Source organism: Pseudophryne corroboree, unplaced genomic scaffold (genome assembly GCF_028390025.1).
Source record: "Pseudophryne corroboree isolate aPseCor3 unplaced genomic scaffold, aPseCor3.hap2 scaffold_2500, whole genome shotgun sequence".
Lineage (NCBI taxonomy): Eukaryota > Metazoa > Chordata > Amphibia > Anura > Myobatrachidae > Pseudophryne > Pseudophryne corroboree.
The window spans coordinates 1,098-15,313 of NW_026969157.1; the positions used below are offsets into that span (position 1 = coordinate 1,098).

General features: G+C 40.8%; 1 non-coding gene across 1 annotated transcript; it reads right to left on the reverse strand.

The window, feature by feature from the left end:
• Positions 1-3,325: 3,325 nt before the first annotated feature.
• TRNAN-AUU (transfer RNA asparagine (anticodon AUU)) lies at positions 3,326-3,399 on the reverse strand. Its single transcript has one exon. It is a non-coding gene; the product is annotated as a tRNA-Asn (tRNA).
• Between the last annotated feature and the right edge of the window lie 10,817 nt (positions 3,400-14,216).

Here is a 14,216-nt window from a genome sequence, read left to right on the forward strand (position 1 = left end):
TGTGGGCACTGTGTGGGATGGGAGCACCACAAAACTGCTCAGACCTTCAGTTGCATAGACTGCATGTGTGTATTCCAATGAGCACACAAATCTGTGAATTAGCAGCTCCACCATTGTGTGAGTGACAGCAATCTCACTCTGTGAGAGTGCTGAATCTGCACTTACCCACAGGCTGTGATGGCATACCATATCTGTATTGCGCAAGGAACACGTCCATTAAGGCGTCAGCCTTAATGATCGGAATTTCATTGCTTTTTGGAGTTTGAGTGGAAGAGTTACAACAGGCTTCTGAAATTTCGATCATGTCTAAGAAGCCTTAATGGGACATGTGAAACCGTAAGGTTTTTTGTCTATGGAATATATATATATATATATATATATATATATATATATCACAAACATATATGATTCATACATATATCACACACACATACATGATACATACATGAGAAAGACCTGGGATGGTGATGAGGCCAGGGCCCCCTGCTGATGTTGCGTTGAGGTTCAATCCCACCCAGGGACCTAATTGACCTTGTTATCAGATTTTGGTGATCTTTAAGTAGACAAGTCAAATTTCATACCCCCTGTTATGGTGTAGGGTACCTGGCCTTCTCTGATGTAATCAGAGTTAGATTTGATTCAGTGATTTTATAAAAACATCTAGGAAGCACAATTTAGCAGTGGGTTGCAGAGAAAAAGAAATATGCTGGCAAAAAAATCAAATTGCGTGATTAAACAGCTCTTCATTTTCTGGCTTTATTTTTATGCTAACAAATTTGTTCTCTGAAAAGTGTCCACAAAGCCAAGTCTCTGATTAACACCTTTGTAGGGATGGTTTTTCACCTATTACTAAATTAAACTTGCTTCATTGGAAAGGCAGCAAGATGCATCCTCATTTCAATGTCTACTGAAATAATACAGGTTGACACCAGGAAACATTAACGCCACTGCATCCTTGCTGCTTTCTCATGTGGAAGTCTGTTTAATGTGAAAACAAGGTGATATCTAATTAGCACACAGGTAAGGAATTAAGAAAATCTTTATTTAAGGGTGAAGATGTTTCTCACAAAATCGTTGCCCCAATGCATCATTGAAATTCAAGCTGGAAAGATGATTTTAAAATATCACTTGTACATTTTGTATTGCTCTTCTGGTGACAATGTAGTTTGTTTTTGTCAATTACCATTTTAATAATAGGGTAAAGAAAATGAAGTGGATTTTTGAAAGAAAACAATACTGTCAATATACTATTAAAACAAATTAAAATGGTAAAAGTTATTGTACTTTAAGTAAAAATAAAAGAGACAAAATATCAATCCCAGTTTTGGATTACTTTAATTAACAAAAAAAAAAATGCATATAGCAGAGGATAGTTTCAATCTGCCTACCTCTGGGTTATGGGCCCAGCATGCTTCCATTGCAGTACTCTGCTGCACATGTAAGTTCAAGAGATCCTGAAGCACTCACTCATCATGGGAAAGTACCAATGTGTTTCTTCGTTGGTTGATGGAAGAAACATCTTACAAAAACTCTCCAGATTATTGACTTTTTAAAGCAGGGCTGGCCAAACCAGTCCTCGAGATCTACTAACAGTTCACATTTTCTAGACTACCTAGCTGGTGCACAGGTGTAGTCATTACTAATTAAGATGTGCTGCATTCATTCCTAACTGACCATTCTACAGATCTCCAGGAGGCCTGGAAAACATGAACTGTTGGAAGATCTCGAGGACCGGTTTGGCCAGCCCTGTTTTAAAGTTTTTCTAGGAAACGTTTTAGATGAATGCTTATTAGCCTTTGTCAGTATGGACTTTTGCAAAGTGTCTCTGTGGCACAATCAGTTAGTATGTACGGCTATTAACCAAAAGGTTGGTGGTTCAATCCCACCCAGGGACCTAATTGACCTTATCAGATTTTGGTGATCTTTAAGTAGACAAGTCAAAATTTCAAACCCCCTGTTATGGTGTAGGGTACCTGGCCTTCTCTGATGTAATCAGAGTTAGATTTGATTCAGTGATTTTATAAAAACAGCTAGGAAGCACAATTTAGCAGTGGGTTGCAGAGAAAAAAAATATGCTGGCAGAAAAATCCAATTGAGTGATTAAACAGCTCTTTATTTTCTGGCTTTATTTTTATGCTAACAAATTTGTTCTCTGAAAAGTGTCCACAAAGCCAAGTCTCTGATTAACACCTTTGTAGGGATGGTTTTTCACCTATTACTAAATTAAACTTGCTTCATTGGAAAGGCAGCAAGATGTATCCTCATTTCAATGTCTACTGAAATAATACAGGTTGACACCAGGAAACATTAACGCCACTGCATCCTTGCTGCTTTCTCATGTGGAAGTCTGTTTAATGTGAAAACAAGGTGATATCTAATTAGCACACAGGTAAGGAATTAAGAAAATCTTTATTTAAGGGTGAAGATGTTTCTCACAAAATCGTTGCCCCAATGCATCATTGAAATTCAAGCTGGAAAGATGATTTTAATATATCACTTGTACATTTTGTATTGCTCTTCTGGTGACAATGTAGTTTGTTTTTGTCAATTACCATTTTAATAATAGGGTAAAGAAAATTAAGTGGATTTTTGAAAGAAAACAATACTGTCAATTACTATTAAAACAAATTAAAATGGTAAAAGTTATTGTACTTTAAGTAAAAATAAAAGAGACAAAATATCAATCCCAGTTTTGGATTACTTTAATTAACAAAAAAAAATGCATATAGCAGAGGATAGTTTCAATCTGCCTACCTCTGGGTTATGGGCCCAGCATGCTTCCATTGCAGTACTCTGCTGCACATGTAAGTTCAAGAGATCCTGAAGCACTCACTCATCATGGGAAAGTATCAATGTGTTTCTTCGTTGGTTGATGGAAGAAACATCTTACAAAAACTCTCCAGATTATTGACTTTTTAAAGTTTTTCTAGGAAACGTTTTAGATGAATGCTTATTAGCCTTTGTCAGTATGGACTTTTGCAAAGTGTCTCTGTGGTGCAATCGGTTAGTGTGTTTGGCTATTAACCAAAAGGTTGGTGGTTTAATCCCACCCAGGGACGTAATTGACCTTGTTATCAGATTTTGGTGATCTTTAAGTAGACAAGTCAAATTTCATACCCCCTGTTATGGTGTAGGGTACCTGGCCTTCTCTGATGTAATCAGAGTTAGATTTGATTCAGTGATTTTATAAAAACATCTAGGAAGCACAATTTAGCAGTGGGTTGCAGAGAAAAAGAAATATGCTGGCAAAAAAATCAAATTGCGTGATTAAACAGCTCTTCATTTTCTGGCTTTATTTTTATGCTAACAAATTTGTTCTTCATTACGTCCCTGGGTGGGATTGAACCACCAACCTTTTGGTTAATAGCCAAACACACTAACCGATTGCGCCACAGAGACACTTTGCAAAAGTCCATACTGACAAAGGCTAATAAGCATTCATCTAAAACGTTTCCTAGAAAAACTTTAAAAAGTCAATAATCTGGAGAGTTTTTGTAAGATGTTTCTTCCATCAACCAACGAAGAAACACATTGGTACTTTCCCATGATGAGTGAGTGCTTCAGGATCTCTTGCACTTACATGTGCAGCAGAGTACTGCAATGGAAGCATGCTGGGCCCATAACCCAGAGGTAGGCAGATTGAAACTATCCTCTGCTATATGCATTTTTTTTGTTAATTAAAGTAATCCAAAACTGGGATTGATATTTTGTCTCTTTTATTTTTACTTAAAGTACAATAACTTTTACCATTTTAATTTGTTTTAATAGTATATTGACAGTATTGTTTTCTTTCAAAAATCCACTTCATTTTCTTTACCCTATTATTAAAATGGTAATTGACAAAAACAAACTACATTGTCACCAGAAGAGCAATACAAAATGTACAAGTGATATATTAAAATCATCTTTCCAGCTTGAATTTCAATGATGCATTGGGGCAACGATTTTGTGAGAAACATCTTCACCCTTAAATAAAGATTTTCTTAATTCCTTACCTGTGTGCTAATTAGATATCACCTTGTTTTCACATTAAACAGACTTCCACATGAGAAAGCAGCAAGGATGCAGTGGCGTTAATGTTTCCTGGTGTCAACCTGTATTATTTCAGTAGACATTGAAATGAGGATACATCTTGCTGCCTTTCCAATGAAGCAAGTTTAATTTAGTAATAGGTGAAAAACCATCCCTACAAAGGTGTTAATCAGAGACTTGGCTTTGTGGACACTTTTCAGAGAACAAATTTGTTAGCATAAAAATAAAGCCAGAAAATGAAGAGCTGTTTAATCACGCAATTTGATTTTTTTGCCAGCATATTTCTTTTTCTCTGCAACCCACTGCTAAATTGTGCTTCCTAGATGTTTTTATAAAATCACTGAATCAAATCTAACTCTGATTACATCAGAGAAGGCCAGGTACCCTACACCATAACAGGGGGTATGAAATTTGACTTGTCTACTTAAAGATCACCAAAATCTGATAACAAGGTCAATTACGTCCCTGGGTGGGATTGAACCACCAACCTTATGGTTAATAGCCGTACACACTAACTGATTGCGCCACAGAGACACTTTGCAAAAGAACATACTGACAAATGCTAATAAGCATTCATCTAAAACGTTTCCTAGAAAAACTTAAAAACAGGGCTGGCCAAACCGGTCCTCGAGATCTTCAAACAGTTCATGTTTTCCAGGCCTCCTGGAGATCTGTAGAATGGTCAGTTAGGAATGAATGCAGCACATCTTAATTAGTAATGACTACACCTGTGCACCAGCTAGGTAGTCTAGAAAATGTGAACTGTTAGTAGATCTCGAGGACTGGTTTGGCCAGCCCTGCTTTAAAAAGTCAATAATCTGGAGAGTTTTTGTAAGATGTTTCTTCCATCAACCAACGAAGAAACACATTGGTACTTTCCCATGATGAGTGAGTGCTTCAGGATCTCTTGAACTTACATGTGCAGCAGAGTACTGCAATGGAAGCATGCTGGGCCCATAACCCAGAGGTAGGCAGATTGAAACTATCCTCTGCTATATGCATTTTTTTTTTGTTAATTAAAGTAATCCAAAACTGGGATTGATATTTTGTCTCTTTTATTTTTACTTAAAGTACAATAACTTTTACCATTTTAATTTGTTTTAATAGTATATTGACAGTATTGTTTTCTTTTAAAAATCCACTTCATTTTCTTTACCCTATTATTAAAATGGTAATTGACAAAAACAAACTACATTGTCACCAGGAGAGCAATACAAAATGTACAAGTGATATATTAAAATCATCTTTCCAGCTTGAATTTCAATGATGCATTGGGTCAACAATTTTGTGAGAAACATCTTCACCCTTAAATAAAGATTTTCTTAATTCCTTACCTGTGTGCTAATTAGATATCACCTTGTTTTCACATTAAACAGACTTCCACATGAGAAAGCAGCAAGGATGCAGTGGCGTTAATGTTTCCTGGTGTCAACTTGTATTATTTCAGTAGACATTGAAATGAGGATGCATCTTGCTGCCTTTCCAATGAAGCAAGTTTAATTTAGTAATAGGTGAAAAACCATCCTTACAAAGGTGTTAATCAGAGACTTGGCTTTGTGGACACTTTTCAGAGAACAAATTTGTTAGCATAAAAATAAAGCCAGAAAATGAAGAGCTGTTTAATCACTCGATTGGATTTTTCTGCCAGCATATTTTTTTTCTCTGCAACCCACTGCTAAATTGTGCTACCTAGCTGTTTTTTTATAAAATCACTGAATCAAATCTAAATCTGATTACATCAGAGAAGGCCATGTACCCTACACCATAAGAGGAGGTTTGAAATTTTGACTTGTCTACTTAAATATCACCAAAATCTGATCACAAGGTTAATTACGTCCCTGGGTGGGATTGAACCACCAACCTTTTGGTTAATAGTCAAACACACTAACCGATTGCGCCACAGAGACACTTTGCAAAAAGTACATACTGACAAAGGCTAATATGCATACATCTAGAACGTTTCCTAGAAAAACATTAAAAAATCAATAATCTGGAGAGTTTTTGTAAGATGTTTCTTCCATCAACCAATGAAGAAACACATTGGTACTTTCCCATGATGAGTGAGTGCTTCAGGATCTCTTGCACTTACGTGTGCAGCAGAGTACTGCAATGGAAGCATGCTGGACCCATAACCCAGAGGTAGGCAGTTTGAAACTATCCTTTGCTATATGCATTTTTTTTTGTTAATTTAAGTAATCAAAACTGGGATTGATATTTTTGCTCTTTTATTTTTACTTAAAGTACAATAACTTTTACCATTTTAATTTGTTTTAATAGTATATTGACAGTATAGTTTTCTTTCAAAAATCCACTTAATTTTCTTTACCCTATTATTAAAATGGTAATTGACAAAAAAAAACTACATTGTCAACAGAAGAGCAATACAAAATGTACAAGTGATATATTAAAATCATCTTTCCAGCTTGAATTTCAATGATGCATTGGGGCAACAATTTTGTGAGAAACATCTTCACCCTTAAATAAAGATTTTCGTAATTTCTTACCTGTGTGCTAATTAGATATCACCTTGTTTTCACATTAAACAGACTTCCACATGAGAAAGCAGCAAGGATGCAGTGGCGTTAATGTTTCCTGGTGTCAACTTGTATTATTTCAGTAGACATTGAAATGAGGATGCATCTTGCTGCCTTTCCAATGAAGCAAGTTTAATTTAGTAATAGGTGAAAAACCATCCTTACAAAGGTGTTAATCAGAGACTTGGCTTTGTGGACACTTTTCAGAGAACAAATTTGTTAGCATAAAAATAAAGCCAGAAAATGAAGAGCTGTTTAATCACTCGATTGGATTTTTCTGCCAGCATATTTTTTTTCTCTGCAACCCACTGCTAAATTGTGCTACCTAGCTGTTTTTTATAAAATCACTGAATCAAATCTAACTCTGATTACATCAGAGAAGGCCATGTACCCTACACCATAAGAGGAGGTTTGAAATTTTGACTTGTCTACTTAAATATCACCAAAATCTGATCACAAGGTTAATTACGTCCCTGGGTGGGATTGAACCACCAACCTTTTGGTTAATAGTCAAACACACTAACCGATTGCGCCACAGAGACACTTTGCAAAAAGTACATACTGACAAAGGCTAATATGCATACATCTAGAACGTTTCCTAGAAAAACATTAAAAAATCAATAATCTGGAGAGTTTTTGTAAGATGTTTCTTCCATCAACCAATGAAGAAACACATTGGTACTTTCCCATGATGAGTGAGTGCTTCAGGATCTCTTGCACTTACGTGTGCAGCAGAGTACTGCAATGGAAGCATGCTGGACCCATAACCCAGAGGTAGGCAGTTTGAAACTATCCTTTGCTATATGCATTTTTTTTTGTTAATTTAAGTAATCAAAACTGGGATTGATATTTTTGCTCTTTTATTTTTACTTAAAGTACAATAACTTTTACCATTTTAATTTGTTTTAATAGTATATTGACAGTATAGTTTTCTTTCAAAAATCCACTTAATTTTCTTTACCCTATTATTAAAATGGTAATTGACAAAAAAAAACTACATTGTCAACAGAAGAGCAATACAAAATGTACAAGTGATATATTAAAATCATCTTTCCAGCTTGAATTTCAATGATGCATTGGGGCAACAATTTTGTGAGAAACATCTTCACCCTTAAATAAAGATTTTCGTAATTTCTTACCTGTGTGCTAATTAGATATCACCTTGTTTTCACATTAAACAGACTTCCACATGAGAAAGCAGCAAGGATGCAGTGGCGTTAATGTTTCCTGGTGTCAACCTGTATTATTTCAGTAGACATTGAAATGAGGATGCATCTTGCTGCCTTTCCAATGAAGCAAGTTTAATTTAGTAATAAGTGAAAAACCATCCCTACAAAGGTGTTAATCAGAGACTTGGCTTTGTGGACACTTTTCAGAGAACAAATTTGTTAGCATAAAAATAAAGCCAGAAAATGAAGAGCTGTTTAATCACGCAATTTGATTTTTTTGCCAGCATATTTCTTTTTCTCTGCAACCCACTGCTAAATTGTGCTTCCTAGATGTTTTTATAAAATCACTGAATCAAATCTAACTCTGATTACATCAGAGAAGGCCAGGTACCCTACACCATAACAGGGGGTATGAAATTTGACTTGTCTACTTAAAGATCACCAAAATCTGATAACAAGGTCAATTAGGTCCCTGGGTGGGATTGAACCACCAACCTTTTGGTTAATAGCCGTACATACTAACTGATTGCGCCACAGAGACACTTTGCAAAAGTTCATACTGACAAAGGCTAATAAGCATTCATCTAAAACGTTTCCTAGAAAAACTTTAAAAAGTCAATAATCTGGAGAGTTTTTGTAAGATGTTTCTTCCATCAACCAACGAAGAAACACATTGGTACTTTCCCATGATGAGTGAGTGCTTCAGGATCTCTTGCACTTACATGTGCAGCAGAGTACTGCAATGGAAGCATGCTGGGCCCATAACCCAGAGGTAGGCAGATTGAAACTATCCTCTGCCATATGCATTTTTTTTTTGTTAATTAAAGTAATCCAAAACTGGGATTGATATTTTGGCTCTTTTATTTTTACTTAAAGTACAATAACTTTTACCATTTTAATTTGTTTTAATAGTATATTGACAGTATTGTTTTCTTTTAAAAATCCACTTCATTTTCTTTACCCTATTATTAAAATGGTAATTGACAAAAACAAACTACATTGTCACCAGAAGAGCAATACAAAATGTACAAGTGATATATTAAAATCATCTTTCCAGCTTGAATTTCAATGATGCATTGGGGCAACGATTTTGTGAGAAACATCTTCACCCTTAAATAAAGATTTTCTTAATTCCTTACCTGTGTGCTAATTAGATATCACCTTGTTTTCACATTAAACAGACTTCCACATGAGAAAGCAGCAAGGATGCAGTGGCGTTAATGTTTCCTGGTGTCAACCTGTATTATTTCAGTAGACATTGAAATGAGGATGCATCTTGCTGCCTTTCCAATGAAGCAAGTTTAATTTAGTAATAGGTGAAAAACCATCCCTACAAAGGTGTTAATCAGAGACTTGGCTTTGTGGACACTTTTCAGAGAACAAATTTGTTAGCATAAAAATAAAGCCAGAAAATGAAGAGCTGTTTAATCACGCAATTTGATTTTTTTGCCAGCATATTTCTTTTTCTCTGCAACCCACTGCTAAATTGTGCTTCCTAGATGTTTTTATAAAATCACTGAATCAAATCTAACTCTGATTACATCAGAGAAGGCCAGGTACCCTACACCATAACAGGGGGTATGAAATTTGACTTGTCTACTTAAAGATCACCAAAATCTGATAACAAGGTCAATTAGGTCCCTGGGTGGGATTGAACCTCAACGCAACATCAGCAGGGGGCCCTGGCCTCATCACCATCCCAGGTCTTTCTCATGTATGTATCATGTATGTGTGATATATGTATGTATGATATATGTATGAATCATATATGTTTGTGATATATATATATATATATATATATATATTTATATTCCATAGACAAAAAACCTTACGGTTTCACATGTCCCATTAAGGCTTCTTAGACATGATCGAAATTTCAGAAGCCTGTTGTAACTCTTCCACTCAAACTCCAAAAAGCAATGAAATTCCGATCATTAAGGCTGACGCCTTAATGGACGTGTTCCTTGCGCAATACAGATATGGTATGCCATCACAGCCTGTGGGTAAGTGCAGATTCAGCACTCTCACAGAGTGAGATTGCTGTCACTCACACAATGGTGGAGCTGCTAATTCACAGATTTGTGTGCTCATTGGAATACACACATGCAGTCTATGCAACTGAAGGTCTGAGCAGTTTTGTGGTGCTCCCATCCCACACAGTGCCCACAACCATCCCATTCAGTCAACACAACAAAGCCACCTTGTTACAACATCCTTCTAACTCCATACATCCATCTCACTTAGTATACACATTTAGCTCCCTCAAACATCTTGGTTAATTGCTAAACTATAATACCCCATCTACGGTCTATGCATCTACACTTACTTCCCCTATACACCCCCATGCTGCCCGGTCTTCCCCAATCCCTACTGCTGTGTTCTCCCATCTGTGCTAGTCTGTACTAACTTATCTGTACCATCTGTCTTTCCCCACCTGTGCATTGTCTGTACCACCGTTTCCTTCTCTCTGTGCTGCTCAGTGTTTCCTTCTTCAACGTCACTCCGCCTCCTCCAGTACATGGCACACTGTCTTCTCTCCCATCTGCACCAGTTTTCTACCCATCCATGCCAGTGTTTTCAACCCATCTGCACCATTTCCCCCATCTGCACCGCTCTGTCTCCCTTCCCATACTTGCTGCTTAATCTACCCCCTATCCACACCACTCTTACCCTATTCATGTAGCTGACATCCTGAAGGTAAATTTAGTGGATCCTGCGCTCTTGGCAGGGGGATAACCGCCACAGCCCACCCCCCAGTGGTCCGGAAACGCCTCCGTTGTGCAGACCATGCCCTGCCAATGGCATTCTAACGCTGTTTGCACGCCCCCCTCCTTCCCCGCAACCACCTCTGCCTATCAATCAGGCAGGGTGATAGCATCTCACTGGGCTCCTGGGGTACGCACGCGCAGTGCGGCCATTGCACGTGCGCACCTCACAAACTAATTCAGACTGCAATCGCTGCTGCTGCTGCGGTCTGAATTACCCCCTGTGTTTCTCTGTCCCCCCCATTAGTGCTGCTTAGTGTTCCCTCTATCCACACACTTCTGTTCCCCCATCCACACCGCTCTCCTCCCTCCAATCAACAACACTCTTACCTCATCTGAGCAGCTTTGTCTTCCGCTCAGACCTTCAGTTGCATAGACTGCATGTGTGTATTCCAATGAGCACACAAATCTGTGAATTAGCAGCTCCACCATTGTGTGAGTGACAGCAATCTCACTCTGTGAGAGTGCTGAATCTGCACTTACCCACAGGCTGTGATGGCATACCATATCTGTATTGCGCAAGGAACACGTCCATTAAGGCGTCAGCCTTAATGATTGGAATTTCATTGCTTTTTGGAGTTTGAGTGGAAGAGTTACAACAGGTTTCTGAAATTTCGATCATGTCTAAGAAGCCTTAATGGGACATGTGAAACCGTAAGGTTTTTTGTCTATGGAATTTCATCGCTTTTTTTAAATTTATTTTTTTTATTCAGAAATGTAAAATTTCACTTAAAGAATAAACATTTGATTTTTTAAATGTTTAATGAAAATGTTCGTATAACATCACTGTTCTGTGCAAAATTATTTTATTAACCAAACCAAATTGTTTAAGGTCCGTACACACTTAACGATTTAATGAGCGACGTCGCTCATTTTATCGTTAAGTGTGTATGCAGCCAGCGACAAACGATGCGCGGCCCCACGGGTCGGCAACAATCTTCGCTGTCGGTAGGGCATGCAGGAAGGATGTGGACTGTCGTCCACGACCTTCATGCAGGGCTGGCGGGGGCATGACGTCACTGAGCGATATGAGCGGTCATATCGCTCAGTGTGTACAGTCGGCCGCCGGCCGGCCCGGGAGGGGAAACATTAGACGATGTAGCTCACAGAGCGACATCGTTTAATGTGTACGGGCCTTTAGACTTTGGTCAAAATATTTTGCTGCCTTTGCAGCTGATGCAGGGAGGGGGGTAGGCGGCAGCAGCCTGTAACTGAGGCTGGAGGTAGGCGTGAAATGCATTGCTTGTACGTGTGAGTGCGTGGTGTCAGGTGCTGCGCGTGTATATGTGTGTGTGTGTCAGGTGCTGCCTGTGTATGTGTGTGTCAGCTCCTGTGTGTATGTGTGTGTCAGGTGCTGCGTGTATATATGAGTGTGTCTGATGGTGCGTGTGTATGCGTCAGCTGCCGCACGTGTGTGTGTGTGTGTCAGGTGTTGCGGGTGTATATGTGTGTGAGTATCAGGTGCTCCGCGTGTGTACAAGTGTATGTCTGGTGCTGTGCATGAATACGTATGTCTGTGTCAGGTGATGCGCGTGTACATGAGTGTGCGTCAGGTGCTGCGCGTGTACATGAGTGTGCATTAGGTGCTGCGCGTGTACATGAGTGTGCGTCAGGTGCTGCGTGTGTACATGAGTGTGCGTCAGGTGCTGCGCGTGTACATGTGTGTGCGTCAGGTGCTGCGCGTGTACATGTGTGTGCCTCAGGTGCTGCACGTGTCTATGTTGGTGTGAGTAAGGCACTGCGTGTGTATGTGTGTGTCTGATGGTGTGCGTGTATATGTATGTGTCAGGTGCTGCGTGTATATGCATGTGTCAGGTGCTGCGTGTATATGCATGTGTCAGGTGCTGCGTGTATATGCATGTGTCAGGTGCTGCGTGTATATGCATGTGTCAGGTGCTGCATGTTTATTTTATTGTGTCTGATGGTACGTGTGTGTGTGTCAGGTGCCGCACGTGTATGTGTGTGTGTGTCAGGTGTTGCGCGTGTATGTGTGGGTCAGGTGCTGCATGTTTATTTTATTGTGTCTGATGCTACGTGTGTGTGTGTGTCAGGTGCCGCACGTGTATGTGTGTGTGTCAGGTGTTGCGCGTGTATGTGTGGATCAGGTGCTGCATGTTTATTTTATTGTGTCTGATGCTACGTGTGTGTGTGTCAGGTGCCGCACGTGTATGTGTGTGTGTCAGGTGTTGCGCGTGTATGTGTGTGTCAGGTGCCGCGCGTGTATGTGTGTGTCAGGTGCCGTTCCCCTTCTTCCCATCCCAGCTCTCTCTGTAGAATACAGCTCTGCACCCAGAGAGAGGGAAAGACTAGGGGGCTGATCACTGCACTGCTCACTTTTTGGTCATGAGTTCGGCCTCCTGTTTCTTCCAGTGCTGTGTTCCTGCAGCCTAGCCCTCCCTGTTGTGCCAGAGAATCAGCCCTTCCTTCCTCTGACAGAGAGAGAGAGCCCGAGGCAGATACACTCTTCCCGTAGCTGGCCTACCCCCAGTACTTCAGCACTGGCCATGCGGCAGTCAACAAAGGAGACCAGCAGGGGGTTCTGGCAGCATCAACTGTGGCCGCAGCTGGATCGGGGAGGCCTGCAGTGTCTGAGGTGGGCAACACTTCCTCCGCCGCTGTCACCTTCCCCTGCCGGAGAGAAAGCCAGAGACATACCCTTCCCGCAGCTGGGATACCCCTAGTACCTCAGCGCTGGACAGGCAGAAGTCTATGGAGGGGACCGGCAGGGGTTTCGGGCCGCCGCAGCAGCAGCGGCCGCAGTCAGATCAGGGAGGCCTGCAGGGTCAGAACTGGGCAGCATTTCCACCAACACTGTCACCTCTGTGCTGGGCATGTACACCAGTCCGTACGGACGGAGGTGTCCACAACAGGCAGCAGTATAATGAGTCAGACAAACTCATTACACGCTGCCCACTGCTGCGCCGCATGCCCTCGATGGAGGAAGCCTAGATGCGGTCCCCAGCGGCAGCGAGGGAGAAGGGTGATCACATCACCCTTCAACCCAGCACCTCACAATCAGCTGGGGATCTGCAGTAGCTTCATCTCTCTCTTCCTCTCCCTCTCTGACAGCACAGCAGCCCCTCTGGGTCCCATGTAGCTCTGCCCCCCTGCTCACAGTTCACTCGGCCTCTCCTGATTAAAAAGAAAATAAGAGCCTGACCTGCTGCTCAGATGCGAGGAGGGGACGGGCGGTAGGTCCTCTGTGAGTACACTACACAGTCAAAATTAACTCTGACTCCTCACAACAGTGTGGACTGCAGGCGACGTCAGATGCCAATTTGGGTGTGCTTGCCGCACTACCTGCCCATCAAGCCCAACGTGGCATTTTGTATTAGGAACCCTATAACAGCATTCCGACATCCCTCCCTATGACGCTGCCATCCATACACTGCCGCTCTCATACATCCGTACACCGCCACTCTCATACATCCGCACACTGCCGCTCTCACACAACTGTACACTGTTGCTCTCATACATCCATACACTGCCGCTCTCATACATCCGTACAACCCCGCTCTCATACATCCGTACAACCCCGCACTCTTACAGCCGCACTCTTACAGCCGCACTCTTACAGCCGCACACTGCCGCACTCTTACAGCCGCACACCGCCGCACGCATACAGCCGCACACCATCGCACTCATACAGCCGCACACCGACGCAGTTATACAGCCGTACATTGCCGCTCTCATACATCCGCACACTGCCGCTCTCA